The sequence below is a fragment of the Anoplopoma fimbria genome, chromosome 8 (assembly GCF_027596085.1).
Source record: "Anoplopoma fimbria isolate UVic2021 breed Golden Eagle Sablefish chromosome 8, Afim_UVic_2022, whole genome shotgun sequence".
NCBI lineage: Eukaryota > Metazoa > Chordata > Actinopteri > Perciformes > Anoplopomatidae > Anoplopoma > Anoplopoma fimbria.
This window is the reverse complement of record NC_072456.1, coordinates 526,085-541,647: the sequence shown is the minus strand read 5'-3', so window position 1 is coordinate 541,647 and position 15,563 is coordinate 526,085. Positions and strand designations below refer to the sequence as shown.

The 15,563-nt window shown below is 36.5% G+C and overlaps 1 protein-coding gene across 1 annotated transcript in view; it reads left to right on the top strand.

Annotated features, from left to right (window-relative positions):
- The window catches only part of sec16b (SEC16 homolog B, endoplasmic reticulum export factor), a 72,897-nt gene that overhangs the window by 28,876 nt on the left and 28,458 nt on the right, over positions 1–15,563 (top strand). The window lies entirely within an intron of this gene.

Sequence of the window (15,563 nt, the reverse complement as noted above, 5' to 3'; positions counted from 1 at the left end):
TTAAAAATAGTTAAAATAGTTGTTTTTTTTCTCTGTCTGTAAATATAATATTTCAGTTATTGTTGTTTTTTCTACTGTTTCTTTTTATTGCTTATTTATAATACTTGTTTTATTTTATTTTTATTTCTTATTTTTTATTTTTAGCTTGTCTTCTTCTACTATGTCTCTTGTGTGCACTTTACTCTACGCTGTTGTAAGTCTGCAAATTTCCCCGCTGCGGGACTAATAAAGGATTATCTTATCTTATCTTATCTTAAGCAAGGTATGAGCTAATAAATTGCATATAAACACACATAAACATTGCCACTGTAAAATGTCCCTACAAATATTAAAACCAAACCTACAGCCTTATTTTTCTATGCTTTTACATTTTATTATACTGTATATATTGTGAAGTGGTGGATGATGATGAAGTACTAAGAGGTCATTTGCTTGAGTAAATGTAGCAATAACACAGTTAAAGAACACACCATTACAAGTATAAGCCAGTATAGTACATCGTACTCAGCAAAAAGTACCAAATATATTGTTTTATTGGATGATTATTAAGGAATTAATTAATGTAGGCAACATTTCAATCCTGCAGCTGTTCGGGCTGTTTATTTGAACTACTTAATTTACTGTTGGGTAGTTTAATCTACAGCCCTTTGTCAGGTTTTGTAAGCCGATCATACATTTTGCATGTAACATCAGGATCTGTTAGGTGACTATAACCTTCAATAAATGTAGTGGAGTAAGAGTTCAATATTTGCCTCTGAGACAAAGAGGAAGAGAAGGAAAAAGTAGCAGAAAATGGAAATACTCAAATGAGGTACAAGTAGTTCAAAACTGGACTTAAAAACAATGCATGAGTAACTTTCCACCACTGAGCAAATTTCTATTATTGTCAGCAAAATGTACTTAAAGAATCAAAAGTATAAATTCTCATGGTGCATCAGTGATGTATGATTGTTATATGTAGGCCTGGTATATGATTGGATACTTATTACTGATGCATTAACATGTGAGCAGCATTTGAATGCTGTAGTTGTTTGAGGTTGAGGTCATTTGAACTTTTTTTAATAAACTATTTAATGCATTATAATGCTCCATGCTTTATAAGCTGATCAAGTATGTTGTATCATATATTTCTGTAATATAATCAAAGTAACTATGACTGTCAAATAAATGCAGAGAAGAAAAAAAACTACAAAACACCCCCTTGAATTGCGGTAGATTAGAAGTATGAAGTATCATGAAATGAAAATACTCAAGCAAATAACATGTACTTCAAGAAGTAGAGTAAATGTAAAGTTTATTTCCACTTTTGTATTATAGAATACTATACTATATGTAAAGTACACAGTATACTACAATAGGGGATGTGTTCTATTGTACACACCACATACTGTACGTTATCATCAAAAGTATGATGTTTGCCATCAGATATTTGACAGACTTGAACATGTCATTATAACATGTACTCAGGAAAACTTGGCTGAAATCTGGATCTGCCTACTGCCAGTCAGCCGATGACTCGCTCCTCTAAAACAAGTTTGTCCATTTAGAGCTGGTAGAACAACAGGAAGGTGAGAGGATTCATTGCCATGGCAGCAGTTAGATTATGAAAAGATGGAACATGATCAGGAATGCTTTTGCCTGTCACCTTGCACAACAACACAACTATTAATCAGTTGCCCAACAGGGCAGGTGGGTTATACTGTGTTGAAACACATTTTCTGTCTGAGAACGATACAAGCTAAGGGAACAAGGCATTATAATTCCAATTGTTTAAGCAACTGAGTCCTGATTGTAAAATGTTACCACTACAAAATACTTTATGTTGAAATGTAAACCCCACTGAATTCATAGCATATTTTACTTTGAAAATCATTGATCTCAATGAATTTCCAAAAGGTTTATTTTTGATTAAAACTTTCAAAGAGGGGAGTATAAAACATATACATTTAGATGTTTTCAGATGAAAATAATTCAGTACAACAGTGGTGCTAAAAACAACAAAAATATACATTTCAAAATTGGGTTCTCGGTTACGCATTTACGCAACCCTTTCCAGTGGAAGAAAACATCCACAAACTCAAACACATGCAGAAACATGTGCATAAAATCAAGACACGGTGATGCCCAACAACTGTTCCCTCAAACTGAAAGCACTCTGGACTGCTGCTGTGAGACCAAAGATCAACCTTTTCTTATGAGCATGTATAAAGCTGAAGAGTAGTCAAAGAAAAAGTGTTTTTCCACTTTGGCTGTGGAAAGTTCTGCAGCGTTTTATACCTGTAAGTTTGTCAATGAGAATAGCTAGACTCATTATATATATTTTAGGTTTAAATGCACGTGCAGCATAAGAGCAGTAGGGCTTGCACGTGAATATTTTCAATTAAAAACATGTGCACCAAATCTGTGCAAGGCCTCTTTATGGTTGGCTTTGAGGAGTGTAGCTTTCCTGAATTGGATTAGCTCACATGGAGAGAGACAGTTTCATGCTAAGTCCCTTGTTAACCCTGGAGCTCCAAAGACACAAAGACACTGACTCTATGTGGAAAATGGTCCACAACAATGCAAGCAAGTGTACACGCTTCATTCTGTCTAAGTAAAACAGGAATTAAGTGACCTCCAGAACAAGTGATTTCAGGGGGCTGAGGTTCCACACATCTGGATTAAACTCCCTCTCCTTGTCTGTTCCTTTCTGTCGACCCAACCATTTTTCACAGCAAGAACACTTATGGTGACATGCATGACTGACGGCTTGTTGTGTTGTGTCCTTTGCTTTTTGTTGATCTGAGGCCTCACTGCAGCTGCTGGCCCTGTGGCAGGAGCTCCTGGAGCGTTTAGCAGTCTATCTCAAAGGGGTCCATGTCTGTGTGTTTCATTTAAAACAAGCTGTGTGGGATGAAGACCTACAGCGTTCTCCTGAAGTCACGGAAAGGAAAGTCTTCCTGCAGGCTGGGATCAGCACTGCGCTCTGCCAGCGTTATTTCATAACAAGGGCTTTGTGTCACATGCTGTTCACAAAATGCTTCAAATCAAAGGTGCATGCCCAGTCACATAAGTATCTTAAACTATAAACATCTATTTACAACAGATGATCGCCTTAAAACAATAGATCTGTGGTCAGACAGTGACATCTAGTGGCTACATTGCAGAAGAGCAGGAATGTGCTCCTTTGCTTTGTGTGCTGTTGTGAACTCTTATTGTTCTGGTTCGTCATCCACCTGTCTGTGTTGAGCATGTTGTTGGAGACAACATGAAAACAAACATGGGGTATTTAAAGTTATTGGGTCTCCATGTGTGAGAGACATGTAGGACAAAAAATGCAAGGTCCATTAAGACAAAAAAAATCTTCATTGGTGGGACGTTTGAAATCTCATTATGTCAGATCTGATGTAGACAATGAGTCATGCAGTCATACAGCAGAAAGAAAACTGCAAAAATAGTTTCTTGTTGGTGTTCTGAAGTCAGAACATTGCAAGATGTTTATTTTGAAGACTTCAGAACATGGGTTTGGATAAAGAATTGTGCCTCAAATGTTTTATATATAATATATTTGTATAGGCTACTACATACAGTGCCGTTTGAAAGAGTCACTTGTTACATTGAGGTTTTTCTTCTTTCCTTCAATAAAGAGTGTTATTCAAAAAAAGAATCAAATGATTAAACCTTACGTTTAGTCAATAAGATAAGATAATCCTTTATTAGTCCTGCAGCGGGGAAATTTGCAGGATTACAGCAGCATAGAGTAAAGTGCTAACAAGAGACATAGTAAAATAAAGACAAGATCAAAACAAGTATTATAAATAGGTAAATAAGTAATAACATAGCAAATAATATTAAATAAGTAAAAAATCCACAATAACTAAAATATTATACAAAAAATCATTTTGGTATCGTACAGTGGATTGCACATATTTTTATATTGCACAGATTTATATAGTCGTTTACATGATAATGGATAATTGAATTTGTCTTCAAGATCAGAAAAGCACAAGTGACCCGCTCTCATTGAACCACAATGGTGGCATTGGCTCTAAATATGTAGTTTGACGTTTTTCTCTTGGCCGTGTGCTGTCAACTCAGTGGTTACACTGAAGAGGTTTACACTGTGATTTGTCAGTCCATGTGTCCACATGTTCAGCTGATATTTTTGATCCAATTCCAGTAGTGCTAACTCTACACTACTCTTCTATTTCTATTGGTTTGAGTTTTAAGAATAGCTTTGATTAAGCAATAAGGCTGTTGATATATGAGATTGTTATAGGCTGCATTAATGTGCACTTGACACTGAAACTGAAACTTATTCCTATTTAAATTTGACACATTTTGATGCTAAGCTTCCAGTTTCTTTAACCAAAGACTGCTGAGTTCTACTATTCTTATTCAAATGTTACTCTTTGTGTCTTTCTGCCCTTTCAGGTGTCAGTCTGTTTGAACCATTGTACAGCGTTTTGTTCTCCATGAACAAAACAAACCCGTCATACAAAATAACATCTATTTGTTAAGAGGACTTTTTACATGTGACGGACTTTATCCTTCACGTTACATAAAGCCCTGGAAGATAGATACCTAGAAGACACTGATGAAGATGTAGAATATATAACATATTTGTTGTTGCTGTTACAACCAGAGCAATACAATGCGGTGTACAGTCTGATCATTGGAAAGAATAATTCCACATTTTCAATAGTGAATCTAAAACATATAGTTACATAGGCTTTAAAAGTGTCAATTAATTGATGATTTTAGCAGTTTTCGGTACAAATCCAGTCTTGGCATGAGGCTGAAGAATGTTTCCTCCTTTAGATGTTGTATCAATTTCCACCACAGGAAGGAGCAATCCCTCCACCATAGTTCATTCAATGACATGAGTGATGATAAACTACAACGAATAAGATCTGGAATTTATTTCCTTTACAACATACAGAGACAAAAAATGCTGCCCTCGGAAAAAAAATCTTTTGAGAAGTTGTCTTTTACAGTAATTCACATTTGAGGACAGATATATTGGCTCGGTAATTTGCCCTTTGATTCTCTCTTCTGGCTTGGAATACTAAATATTTTGGAGGGAGGGTGGGTTTAAAAACCATTAAGTGGGCCACATAAAAGAGAGCCAAGCACAGTGATGGTCATTTCACCCTTCAAACAGAAATGGTAATTGGCTAATTTCTGTTTTAACATGTGCCATAAAAGCCCCGCCAACCCTTTTAATTACGCCTCCATGAAAAGACTTGCTTTGCACAATAAAAAATGGTGTCAATTAGTATGCAGAACAATGTTTAACATATCAGAAAATTAATCTACACAGCACTTTGAATTAAAAGTTTCTTTCTGGAATAACTAGGGCAAGCCAGCAGAGAATGCTATTGTATGTGGTCTAAATTACTCCTTTGTTAACGCTGTTGAAAAGCAATTAAAACAGGGATTCAAGTGTGGTCGTGTTCTCCACCAGCCTGTCACTGGTATATACTGGAAATATAAAAAAGCTCTATGTCTACTATCTGTTCAACGCGGGCTCATTTATGTCGAGTCTTGAAGTGAATTGGATTCTGAAAGGATAAAGTATGGAGAAATTGGAATCACAGAAAGCCGGAGATGATTCTTGGCAAAAGAAGTCCTGTTTACTCATGTTATTGTTACGGAAGAGCTGAGTTTATCTGATACCTCGCTCCTATTAGTGATGAGGGACTGAGGCTTGAATTTAAATCTGCCTCAGGCCATGTTTTTATGCAGCTGGACTATTTCTCCTCCACACGTCCTCCAGTTGCTTCATGATGATTTTACAGCACCATGTTTTCATGTTGAACATGTGTTATTATTGCAAAAAAGCTTCAACCAGTTCTCATTCCCAGGGCGTCAAATATTGGTGCTTTGTCACACCCCTCAGTGTCTGATACCAGGCACTACAAGGTACCCTTCATCATCTTTGGAGCTTCTTGGGGGTGTCCGGGTATCGTTGAATATTCATTTGAAATTTAAAGACAAAAAACGCAATGTTTTTTCCATTTTTTATAATTTCAAGAAAAAAAATTATAAAAAGAGCCGTCATCCCTTTTTTGTTGCTGTCAGAATATAAAAAAAGGGGAAAATTAAACTCAAAATTAGTCATAAAAACAGGTCACACATGAAGTAAAAGTAAATATATAAAAGCCAAGAGGATAGAATGGCTATAAAGTTCAATTTGGGAACCCACAATGATAAAAAATAAAAAATAAAAATGATGTTGATGATATTAAATTATGAAAATGTGTTGTTTGTTTTCCTTGTTATTGGTCTCCAAACCAATCATGGCTCTGTTCAGCAGCTTCATATAGCTCAACTCAAGATGAAACGTACCCAAACAGGGCCAGTTTGACCTATCATTAATTGATTCTCACTCGTTATTTCATTTTGTTTCTTAGTTTAGTTTTATCCTATCGATTGTTTTTAATGTTTCATCTATTGTACTGTTTTGCTGCCTTGTCTGTCGAAGCACTTTGTAAACCCTGTTTCTAAAGGTGCTATATAAATAAAGTTATTACTATTATTATTATCGCTGAGCTGACTGTAATTATAACCAGATCAATTTATAAAAACAGGACTGCCAAGTTTTCAATATAGTTTGGAGTGAGACTCAGTAGCCTATTGGTGAAGTTGGTTTATTTTATGAGTAGGCCTTCTGTGACATTACTCATAACATCACACTGCGCTAACCTAAAAAGTGTGGAAACGTTTACCATCCTGCTAAATGTGCATGTGAAGAAAATAGAAAATTAGCAAAGTTGCTTTTTTCAGTGAAATGTGTCTGTATGACAACTCATTGAATTTTGCATTACATGTGTGACCAAAAAACATTGTATAATAGCAAAAACCAAACTAACTTTCACATAGTTTACTATATAAAATACTTTTTCAATCATGCAGAACAGATCACAATTAACATTAATGCGTTCCTTTACCTAATCTATCTCTTCCCAGATATGGTCTAACCCAATGACATCACTGATGAAGTCCTCCCATGTACATCTAGAGGAAATGGTTGGAAGATGGAGATTGTTTTTAGTGGGTTTTATTATTTGAGAATTATTATATTTTGACGGAGCGCTTCCATTGTAACCTGTGCAGCTTTTCCAGAAAAGAAAAGTATGAGAATCAGAGAAGTTATTTCACATGGCATGCTCCAAAAAGAGAAATGTGGAGCCTTTGACCAAGAAAAGACATAGTCCTGTACATTCATCCTTCCCACATGGGCAGTTCAAAACCAGTATAAAGTGGCAATGTGAAGCGCCACTACAAGAAAAATAATAACTCTTTTGAGCAAAGGTACCCACTCAAATCCGAAATGAATACACATTATGAAGGCTTCTTCAATATGTATGGGACTAAATCATGTTATTATTGTGATGTTCTGGACTTTTGCATGAGGAAATTCTCTCTAACTGGACCTCGTTGAATTTGAATTGAATACCCCTGTTCTATACAATTAAGTATGGGATGATATAGAATTGTCTGGTGGACAGAGATAATAAAAAAAAAAACCCACTTACATTAAGTTGATCGAGGTAAAACATTTTTATATATATAACATAGTGTTTTGCTCTACTTCGGGTTGACCTATCTGGAAAAGTAAAGCCCCTTTGACAATTTGTGCCTGTACTAATAACTGTCCCCTTTCCCCACCTTAAGATCAAAATTCCACCCCTGATAAGATTATCAAATCAAAAAACAACAAATGAGGTGAACATGGCTAAAAACAACACAGTTGGTTTTTTCTACCGGGTCTCAGGGCTAAACAATCTCAGCCTGCTTCTCCTTTAACATACCACCAGCCCATTTCCTGGTGGGAACTTCCTCAGAGCGGGTCGACAGCAGCTAATTTCCCTAAAAACAAACTTTTTTAAATTAAACAAAAAAGCATGATAAAGTAGAGAAAAAGGAAAGGAGAGGCTCCTGCTATTCCTGTATGAGGAGAAGTTCATTAATGTTAAGAGACCCTGTGGGCTTCCAGATATTTTCTGTGGCTCTGGTCGGCCTTTGACATTTATAAGCTGACAATATACAGGCAGCATGCTGCTACTGCAGTGCTTAAATAGCTGTTACCTGTAATCTCTGGTTAGAGGTAGAATTACTGTTCACATAGGAAAGATACTCCAGACTGCACTTGGTACAACTAGTAGTTACTGTTGTGAAGAGTTTGGGGAAATACGCTTATTTGCTATTATGTGAGAATTAACACCACTCTCATATATGTTAATTCATTTTGAAAATCTGCTTGGGGTTTATTTAGCATTCGATTAGCAGGGAGTTTGGAGAAAGAGGAAGAAAAAAATTGCTCAACACAAAACCCTCCTTTAAAATCATGACGTAGTTTTTTTTAAGTTTGGACAGAGCCAGGCTAGATGCTAATGTTGGTGCTAAGCTAAGCTAACTGTATTCTTGCTCAAGCTTCATATACAAAAAAACAAATATGAGAGTTTTCATTTGTCCATCTTATAATCTTTATAAAGTTTAATTAACAGTTAAAAAGGTTTTTAGCTCTTTAGCTTTTCTCTGAAGCCTGAGTCTTGCAACTGAATGGGGTCAAATGCAAGTCATTAAGATTTTGAAATGTTTAAGAGATGCATATTTCTCCCAGGAGGAGCCCAAATGAGAGCTAAAAGAGAGTGAAGATTTGGCAAAAATGTGTTCAGGTTGACAAAAGCATGATTTCAAATGAATGTTGTGTCTGTTTGATAACAAGCATGTTAATCATGTCAGACGGTCATTGTTGGGTTCACAGGTTGCACAATTTAGGGTACAAAATGAGCAGTTTTGAGATAGGCTTGCAGTTACAGTATGTATAGCATTTGGTTGCTTTTGGAAGCTATTTTGGGAGATTCAGTTCAACATAAGACAGGTCATAGAGTTTAGCAAAATAAAACACATTTTTCGTGTTCCCCTTGAGTGTTTTAAGTACATAATAGTGCAAGATTCAAGGGGATGTTTCTCAAAATAACACTGTCATTTCAGTTTCTGGAGAATACATTTGATACCCGTTTTATTCCTCCTTTGGGGCTCAACGCAACTTTTGAAAAACGCTGCTGTACACCTGACTTTGATATCAAAGAAAAGTCTTGGTTGTATTGGGGGGAGGCATTCCATAGTGAAGGCTTGTTGTTGCCTTTGTAGTCATGTTGCTGCTTGTCTCTTAATTGACAGAGAAAGTAGACCAAAATGTTATGGATTGTGGGTGTTATCTACGGTCTAGCATCCCCTCAGCGCCCCGCACAACTCATTTCTCACTTTGGTTGCAGGGGCTCGGAGCGTGTCTCTTTCTTACAGACCCTCAGAAGTCAGGTGGCCCTCAGCCATTCCAGCTGTCTGTCGGGTGTCACTGGGAATCAGCGTCACGCAAGGGGTGTAAAAGACAATCACACGGCTTTACATGCTACATTTGCCTTTAATCGAGGGGAAATGGTGCGCAGAGCCGAGCCCCAAATAGAAATCTCCAGCAACACTTCTGTGCACGTGTAATTAGCACAGTAAATCTCCTAATTAGCTTGTTGCATTGTCAGTGGTTATAGCAGCATCCGGATGGGGTTTTGGGATGGAGGGTATGGGGCGAGGTGGTGATGGTGGGGGGGGGATCCAGCAGATGGCTGCGTGCTGTCTTGCAGGCACACAGTCATGGAGCGGAGAGGCTGAGGCTGTGTCAGACGATCCTCCGTCAGGCCACTGCCCCCCCCCCCATGCTCTCCTCCACCCCCAGCAGCCACAGAGGCAGAAGTTAAGAATAGAGGAAGTCTTGTCACATTACATGTAAAGGCATCCTGTGTTCTGAGGGGTGATACGCACTGGAAACAAACAACCGCCGCTCGGCTGTGCGGCCCTGATGTTTGTTTTTTCCCTAGTTATTAGTGCCTTTTGGTCAGATACTGTCACAGATCTGCACTGCTTACAGTTGAGTTTAGGTCTCAAGTTGACATAATCCAATGTGGACCCTACTGTTGGGTCTTTTTATTGAGAGCCTGAATGTGCCTCTGGATTACAGCACCTATGTTGATATGATTAAGAATTCTATGCTGTCAAAATGTCTCTTTTTTGTTTTTATACTACTGTATTTGTCAGTGTGGACGAAAATGTTTTAATGAGATGACAAAGATGCTTTGTGTTGGTTTGTGTGACTTATTCCAGGACGTAATACAACAAAAGGCTTGGAATACGACGTGGATGTAAAAATGCTGATTCTGTAAATAGAGAGAGAATCTGTAAAAGTCCTGCTTAGTTGGTCACTGCCACTGAAATGCACGCTATTTAGGACGAATCATTGCAGCTGCCCTTGGTCGTGCCTCAGCCCGTCTGAAATCCGTTCTGACGCAGAGAACAAAAGCAGTTTCGGGGACTTCTGCCTCCTCCAGATGTTGAACTTGATTCGAAAAGAAAAGGTGATTTTGAGGGGGTTGGGAAAAAGGCGAGGAGGAGGGGGGTGCAGCTGCTGCAAGAAAGAGCAGAAAGGGATGGAGCATTGCAATGCGAACCCAAAAAGGTGAGACAAAAACATTTCAGGGCAACAGCAGCATTGAGAAACGTGTGCACTTTGTCAAATGTTGTGATTGATGGATTTCTCACTGGACCTTGTTGTCCTTCTCTCTTAAAACCAAATTTCATCTTCACATATAGAGAAGCCCACACAAATATGATAATGTGGAAAGATCGCTGCTTATTGTGTTGTATTGAAAAACAAACACCGGCTTGTGATTATACAGACAGAGGATTTTAGAAAATAAAACAATTTCTATTCAATTCATTCTATTTATGAATAACAATAGTATAAATGGAGACTTCTTATCTTGTTTTTCTTCCTTTCATGACCCCAAAACAGCACTGAGCTAAGCCAAGACAAATAATTTACTGCTTGTCCACACCTGCCCCCCTCACCTGCGGTGTCCCTCAAGGATCATTGTTAGGTCCTCTTTTATTTTCCATTCATATGCTGCCACCGGGCCATGCATTTTATAAACATAATCAAATCTCAACATAACCCACACAATATGGCTGTTATATTTGACTCCAACTTATCGTTTCCCAACCAAGTATCCAGTGTGGTATGATCATTCTTCTTACAGCCAAGGACAATAGCTAAAATCAAATACTTTTTAACAGGTTTCAGTACTTGAAGAGCAGTGCATGCCTTTTGGATTACCGTAATCCTCTTAAAACATCACTTCTTGTATTCTTGCACTGGCTCCCTGTGATTTTTAGATTTTGCTCATAACTTTTGAGGCATTTTGCATGGTCGGGCTCCTAATGACTTTTTAGATCCGTTGATCCGTTATGAGCCACAACACAATTTGCGATTGTGGCAGGGCAGGGGCCTCTCTCACCTTATTACTTAAAACAAACTTATTACACTGTAGCATCTTTTAAATCACTTCTTAAAACTAAATTATATTGGAAAGCCTTTCTTTGAACTATGTTGTTAACCGTTTTTTTTTTCTTTTACTTTTTGGATGCTCCTCTGTGTTTTACTAGTGCTCTACTTTTAAATGTATCTGACAGTGTCATTATCTTATATTTTTTATGGTTTAGTCTGTTTGCTATCATTAAAATAATTATTTCTATTATAACTTATTATTATTATTGTTGCCTAAGATCTTCTTTGTCTTTCTGTTAGCTTCAGATTCATAAGGGATAGGGTTTCACGTATTTATATCTCCAAGCAAAACTCTGAGCAAATTTAAAGTCTACATTTTTGACAAACCTACAATACTATCAGTGTCTAAATATATTAAAATGTAACTAGAGATTTACTGTAACATCCCTATTTTACCCAATTAATAATTTAATGACAAGTTTGATGTGAATATTATTTTGTCAGTTGTCAGTTTGCCAGAGGCACAAATATTCTAAAAGTGTGAAGTGTCAAAATAGGAATACAATTTGAGAAGCAGAGTGTCCTATATCTATCTCATATAGTTTAATTAAATGGCATCCAATGATTGAAAAAGATATAGTTTCAATTAAAGAGCTTTAATTGAAAAAGGTCATTTCAAAAACTAAATGTTCTATTAGAAATTCAATTACCTCCCAGAGAAAAGGAATATAATATAATTCTTCATAATGGACTCTGGAATGTAATAAGTCGGCCAATTAACTATTTTTATTTGATTTAGGTAGATTTTATGATCTTTGTTCACAATATCAATTACATGGAGAGCTTTGTGTAGGCAATGTTCATAATGGCTGCAAATGGCAGAGGAGGAAAGAACCCTTGACTAATTAATGCATCCCTAACCAGCTTTCAATTATAACACAAATCATGCACTAACACACATCTAGGTCAGGATTCTCTGCCTTTGTTCAACACGGAGTTTTAATATGAGAAACTTCAAACCTTTTTCAAACTAAAGATGATATTTATGTCGAAATAACAAAATATATAATTAAAAGTTGTAACAGTGCATGTGTACTGGTGTTGTGTTCAGTTAGTTTTTAGAGGTTGGAGTGGTGCTTTAAACATTGTCAGGTGAATCTTTGCTCCGTCTGGCTGCTTTTACACTTTTGACAGATATCAATCAATCCAACAGATGAGGTCAGCTGTTTTAATTTGCTCACGCTGCGTCCTGGGAAATGAATATTCAGCACTTTGATGATAAAGCTTTGCTGTTTATGCACTCTGAAGACATTCATTTGCTGGCACCATTGCGTTTTTACCCCCGGCACATGTACTGAAACATACTGTACAGGCCTTAACAAGCAAAGTTGAGCTGGGAAAATTTCAAAAAAGGAGAAAATATGAATGTTTATTGGTGCCTTGCATTTCATATTCCCTATCTACCCGGGATGGTCTGGGCTTTTTCACCAATGCCCGGTTTCATAATCTGGTGCAAAAAGAGAAGCTAGACCAAGGTAAAAAAGATTCCTAACAGTTAAACTGTTGCTGAAAATATTTGCATCAAATATTAATTCATCATTCTATCAGAATGTAACTAACTAGATTTACTCAAGTAAGTGCAATTTTACATTTCTACTCCCCTACGTTTTACATATGAGGCAAAGATATTGTACTTTATAATAAATTAAATTCACTTAACAGCTAAAGCTACTTTTCAGATTAAATAAACATTTTTTCTTCATGTGTCATGCATGCAATTATCCCGAGCCAGCATGCACTTACAACATGAATTCAAAGTAACAAGTCAAAATTGGCTCATAAGTCGACCTTAACCAACAATACATAAGTGATAATAATCTTGAAAAATACAATATAGATAATAATTGAGGTCATCACCAGTAATCAAGTATTCAAATGTATTGGGATTTATTGTAATTTTTTAATTAAGTTAATACTATTTCCTAACATCAAGGTCAAAATGCGGTTTCAAAGTATGTAATATAATTCTGGTGGAGAAGTACTGGTTTTGTTTTTTATTATTCATTTATTGAACTAAATGTATTTACTCTTAAAATACTGGAATCAGCCTGTGAAATACACATCAAGATTACAATAGTAAAATGTAAACCCAAAAGCAAACACTTAGAAATTTCGATTAAATATACATAATTTCCTCAGTGTTTCATGGCACTTTTTTTCAGCATCAGTGCTTTTACTTTTGATACTTAAAGTACATTTTTCTTAAGATACCTACATACTTTGACTTTTTACAGTGTTGGATTAGTTTTTATCAATACAATGATCATCTGCCACCACTTTTCACTATGATAAAACAAGTCTTGTTAAAGACGTCCTTTGCGACTAAATGTGACAACAGCGTATCAACAATAACACTAGTGTCCTTAAATAATTAATTACAAAGATGCCAGAGTAAAAAAAAAGATTCTGAAATACAACAATTTGATTCAAAGCTGGCTCTCATTTATCTTTGTGTCTTCTCATTCCAGTCTTCATCCAAACCAGACAGTTATTTAAAGCTGACAAGTTAATAAACAATTATGTTCTCTGTTTTATATGATTATAAATTGAGTCTTTGAAATGTTGACGAACACTTTACACAATTTTTGGATTTATTTTTTACTAAATCAGTCGGTTGATGGAGAAAGCACTTAGCGGATTAACTTGCTTGAGATGAAACTACAGTATTGTTAGCGCCAAAAGATGGCAACATGAGTTGTTTTCCAGCAGGGGGCAATATTAACCAGGGAGGGAGGAGAATGAAGGCATTAAAGAGAAGATTTGTTACTACAAACCAAAACAGACCCAACCGAAACCAAATGATGTGCTCGATATGAATTAAACTACTCCAGCAAAAGAAAGAGATAAACTGGAATGTGGTGAGTTGACAAACAGCATACAAGGATCACTTTCCTCAATTACAACATGCAGAAATTATACACAGAATGCAATAAACTGTCCAACAATGTTGAGGATCCACCTCAAACGTACAACTGCTGCTGCAGAATGTAGAGCGTAAATGATCAAATCTTCTTTGAGAAATGCACAAAGTAAACAAACTCCTGATTCACAGGCAACTTTGATATGAGATAAAAAACACAAACCAGCTTTATTACATGTTTAGTCTCAAATCCCCAGTGAGAAAATGTGTGTTGTTTGGAAAACGTGTTCAACAAACACACTCACACACACAAAACACACACACACACACACACACACACACACACACACACACACACACACACACACACACACACACACACACACACACACACACACACACACACAGTGTAAGACTACAAGCTGAATAATTTCATTTTGCTTCCTGAGGCGAACAGGAGTGAGACTACCACATGAGCTGTGGATTATTATCACTGCATAATGTTTTTTCACCTTCGTAGGTGAAGTGTAAGTGTCATGCAATTATTCTGAATTGTTACCAAAAAAACAGAGCAAAAGCAAAACATTAGCTGTGACGGAGATGAACGAGATGATACAGGCTGGTTAGTCAATCAGTCTTTTGTATATTTATTATTGGTATGGTCTTCTAATTTAAAGTAAATCTCTTTAGACAGTTTTGGAAACAACACATTTACCCAAGTGCTGTGCTCAAGTGCAATTCGGGGCTACTTTATACTACTGAACTACATTTCAGAGGGAAATGTAGTACTTTTCATGCCATTAAATCTATTCAGAGCAATAATTAAATAAAGGATAAAGGTTTTCGCACAAAATATACCATCGTCTATAAAATGCGATGCATTTTTATGGAGGAAACTTAGCAGCAGCTTGACTCAAATTTTTTTTACATACATGTTCATGCATAATTATAATAACTGAATAATAATAACATGAATTCAAGTAATTTTAAACGCAGGACATCATTACTGTAAGTAGTATTTCTATTTACCTCAGTAAAGGATCTGATATGTGACTATTCAAAGACGATGCTAGACTGTTGCAGTTTAAGCATACAATGAACCTCCAGCTTTCACTTTGTGCATTAAACGTAAAATCTCAGAAGGAACCTGCACTCACTGCGTCTGGTCCTGTCCTAAAAGCGTATTGGATGGATGTTTTGCATATGAACCCTCTTTCTTTGCTCCTGGATCTCCATTTTCTCCAATTCCACAGCATTGCAAGTGTTATCATTAATAATGGAGCCCCCCTTCTGTACCTTTCTGATAACACTGTACCT